The following is a 4,965-nucleotide window of genomic DNA, read 5'->3' on the forward strand; positions in this document are numbered from 1 at the left end:
CGCTTGCTATGTGGTTTATGGTTTCATTTTTCGTATTGCACTTCCTCATATGGGAGAGGATGTTATTTCCATCTATCGTTCTTTGAACATATCTGGTCTTAGGGCCTGATCTTGTGCCGCTGTTAATCATTCCTTCAGTTTCCTTCTTTAGCTCTCCCCTCTGTACCCATTGCCATGTGTCATCGCTGGCTACTTCTTTAGTCTGTCTCATGTATTGTCCGTGCATTGGTTTGTTGTGTTATTCCCCTGTTTTGTTTGTCATTCTCCTGTCTCTGTATATTTCTGGGTCTTCGTCTACTTATCTCATTCTTTTCTTCCCCATGCACTCTTTAGCCACTCGTCTTCACTGGTTTTCAGATATTGCCCCAGTGCTCTGTTCTCGATGTTGACGCAGTCCTCTATAACTTAGTAGTCTTCTCCCTCCCTCCTTTTTTGTTATGTATAGTCTGTCCGTATTTGCTCTTGGGTGTAGTGCTTTGTGTATTGTCATATGTTTCCTGGTTTTCTGGTCTATGCTGCGGAGTTCAGCCTTCGCTCATTGCACTTATTCCTGAGCTGTATCTGATTACTGGCACTGCCCATGTGTTTAGGGCTTTTATCATATTTCCGGCGTTGAGTTTTGACTTGAGTATCGCCTTGAGTCTCTGCATATATTCTTTCCTGATCGTGTCCTTCATCTGGTGTTTTGTTTTGTATCCCCTCCTTCCCCATATTCCCAGGTATTTGTATCTCGTCTCATCTATGTGTTTGATTGTTGCTCCCATCTGGTAGCTTATCCCGTCAGTCCTTGTTAATTTGCCCTTTTGTATGTTGACTAAGGCCCATCTTTCTATTCCAAACTCTATCCTGATGTCCTTACAGTCTGGATTAGGGTATCTATTTCCTTGATAATCTTACCATACAGCTTGATGTCGTCCATGAACATCAGATGGTTAATTCTGTTATTATTATTATTATTATTATTATTATTATTATTATTATTATTATTATTATTATTATTATTATTATTATTATTATTATTATTACTTTTTTTTTTTTGCTCTTTCACAGTACTCTAATTCGTCTGGGTGGTATTTATAGTGAGGGGTTCCAGGTTGCATCCTGCCTCCTTAGGAGTCCATCACTTTTCTTAGATGTGCGCCGTTTCTAGGATCACACTCTTCTGCATGAGTCCTGGAGTTACTTCAGCCTCTAGTTTTTTTTTTTTTTCCAGATTCCTTTTCAGGGATCTTGGGATCGTGCCCAGCGTTCCTATGATTATGGGTACAATTTCCACTGGCATATCCCATATCCTTATTTCTATTTCCAGGTCTTGATACTTATCCATTTTTTCCCTTTCTTTCTCTTCAACTCTAGTGTCCCATGGTATTGCGACATCAATGAGTGATACTTTCTTCTTGATTCTGTCAATCAACGTTACGTCTGGTCTATTTGCACGTATCACCCTATCCGTTCTGATACCATAGTCCCAGAGGATCTTTGCCTGATCGTTTTCCATCACTCCTTCAGGTTGGTGTTCGTACCACTTATTACTGCAAGGTAGCTGATGTTCTTGCACAGGCTCCAGTGGAGGCCTTTTGCTACTGAATCATGCATTATTATTATTATTATTGTTATTATTATTATTATTATTATTATTATTATTATTATTATTATTATTATTATTATTAGTTTTTTACTTTAACAATTAACGAAAATTATTTGTTAAGCATGCTTCCCTAAAATACATCTTCCAATTGAAAGGGATAAAATAAAACTGAATAACTATAAATTAAAGACTCATAAAGATATACATACGTTAATAGCATTCTTGCAGGAATCATTTAGAAAATTTATTTTATAAATAAAATATACATATACATACATACATACATACATACATACATACACATACATACAACCTACACCTATATATATAATTATAATATATATATATTATATATATATGTATATATAGGTATATATATATTTAGTCATCGTGGCTGTAAATTTCTTGAAATTGCAAATTTAAAATCATTTCCAAAATAGCAAGAAAACAATACTATATATATATATATATATATATATATATATATATATATATATATATCTATATATATCTATATCTATAATATATATATATATATATATATATATATATATATATATATATATATATATAGATATATATATATATAGATATATATATATATATATATATATATATATATATATATATATATCTATATATATATATATATATATATATCTCTATATATATATATATATATATATATATATATATATATATATATATATATATATATATATATATATACACACACACACACACACACACACACATACATATATATATATATATATATAATATATATATATATATATATATATATATAGTATCGTTTTCTTGCTATTTGGAAATAATATTAAATTTGCAAGAAATTTACGGCCGCGTTGATAAATACTTTAGTTTTGTTGCTTTAAGAAAGACCCAAGTAATAATTATGAGCTCTGTATTGATTACCGCAATGTCGATATAGTACAAACATGACAGTTTTAAGCAATGCAAATTAAGAATAAAAGGTCAATTAAAAGCATAGCGCTCATTCAAGCACTATAAATATTCTTGTATAAATGAAGTTCTTGAGAATGTTTCATAATCAGCCATTCTAATTTAGTTCAATAACGAGATCCTCTAGATACGCCATAAATATAAAAGATCATTATAGTCTTGCTGAGACGAGTTCTTCGGAAAAATCTTTTATACTCAGATTAATGAGGTTGTTCTTTTGTTCAATATGTGTGTCGTTTTCTTTAATTTATTGCGTAAGAAATTGTACCGACAATGTTTTTATAAAAAGTGTTTTCTCTGTCTGTCTGTCTCTGTCTGTCTGTCTGTCTGTCTCTCTCTCTCTCTCTCTCTACTCTCATCTCTCTCTCTCTCTTCTCTCTCTCATGGTTTAAACCATCTTGTAAAAATGAATCAGATTTGAAAAAAAATAAAAGAAGTTATGTCGAAATTCATCTTTCTATTTATCCACTTATCATAGCCTATGGCCTAATTTCCACTTTTTTACAAATAGGTCAGATGTGGGCCAAACATATTGTCAAAGTGAATGATTCCAATAAAGATTAATAACTTCAGTTCACGGGTAGTTCAAACTAATGCACGAAACCTTTTTTTATTGAAACGAGTACATTTTGCAGAGTAAGGGGAAACGGGCAGAGATAAACAATGGAGCGGTCCTGACCTTCTATAATCTGTGTGGTCAGTTGGTCAGTAGGCAAGGGTGGGTAGGGAGGTAGTTAGAGAGGTAGATCTGATACAAGACGTTTGAACGTAGGATTAACATTCCTGCAATGTAAAAGAACCTAGAAATACTAAACTTGCAGCATGGGACCAGACGGTCCTGGTGTTAGCTGCAATGGTGGACAACGAAATGCAAATATCGTTGAATATGAGTAACATTTTCTATCAAAGATTTTAAAATGATATTTGTTCCGTCAACCCAGAGACTGAGTTATTCACGTCCAAAGCATATTTAGGCTTTCAAATTCAATTTTGTGTTGTAGATATTAATATTTAGATTCTCAAATAGATTAAAAAGACTTTAATCTAGAAAGATACTGTCCGTACAAGTACAAAATTTCTAATGCCTATTTAGACCTGATGAAATAATAATACACATAAAAATACAACCTTATGGAAATACTTTTTAATTCATTCAAACCAGTCGATTTCAGTTTGGAAGATAATTAGTAATTAAGGGCTGACAGTATATCGGAGACAGGTTTAGTCAATAGATTTAAGAACTTCGTATCATTTGAAAACATCTGTTAATCAAACAAGAAAAAAATAAGGGAATATTTTTTCTATCAACTAGTAAAGAATTTTTCTATAGGAATCACATCTGCTTTCAGCTAATAGATAAGCTTCTGTAACAACGACATATGATTTGTATATATATGTATATATGTATTTATATGTAAATATACATACATACATACGCACACACTCACACTCACCCACACATATATATATTATATATATATATATATATATATATATATATATATATATATATATATATATATATACATACATACTATACACACACACGCAACACACACACTATATATACATATACCACAAACGCCACACACGTATGTATGTATGTATGTATACCAAGAACATCCCATAAAATACTCGTTACGTGGGTCTAGATAGAACGACGTATAAAAGAGAAATACAGGGACCAGAGGCTCTCTCTTTCTTCTTATTTTCCTACGAAGCCTCAATAGATCTCCTGTCCGAGATGGAAAAGTTTGAGCCGAAAAGGCTTCATCAAAAGCCGCACCATTGCATACTAATGACTGTTGGTTATGCATGGAAAACCGTAATCTACACTTTTCATCAACTTCGCCCTGAGTAATTATTCAGTGACCCAGCTCATTTGCTTCAAAAGATTACAGGTCAGTCTCTCTCTCTCTCTCTCTCTCTACGCTTCATAAACTACTCTACACTCTCTCTTTTTCTTTATGTGTAGATCAGTATACTATTCAATCTCTTAAATAGTTTGAAAGTCAATTCTACCTTGCTTTCTATATATATATATATATATATATATATATATATATATATATATATATATATATATAGATGTTGTAACCAATAGAGAAAATGGCCTTTTAGGTCTAATGGGTAGGAAAAACGAACAGTTATGTTTAAAATTATAAACTGCTGCGGTAAATTAAGTTAAAATACCTATATTTAGGCTAAAATTCTATCATGATTTAAGCTAAATGATATACTATTTTTGAACAATTAGTAAACAAGAGATATTATTAGTATTATCATTATTAAAAATAATAATAATAATAAGGATGTATTATTACATGAATAATTAATATAATAATAATAATAATAACAATAATGCATGTATTCCATGGTGTCATAAGTCTAGA

This window comes from Macrobrachium nipponense, chromosome 20 (assembly GCF_015104395.2).
Source record: "Macrobrachium nipponense isolate FS-2020 chromosome 20, ASM1510439v2, whole genome shotgun sequence".
In the NCBI taxonomy this organism is placed as follows: Eukaryota; Metazoa; Arthropoda; class Malacostraca; order Decapoda; family Palaemonidae; genus Macrobrachium; species Macrobrachium nipponense.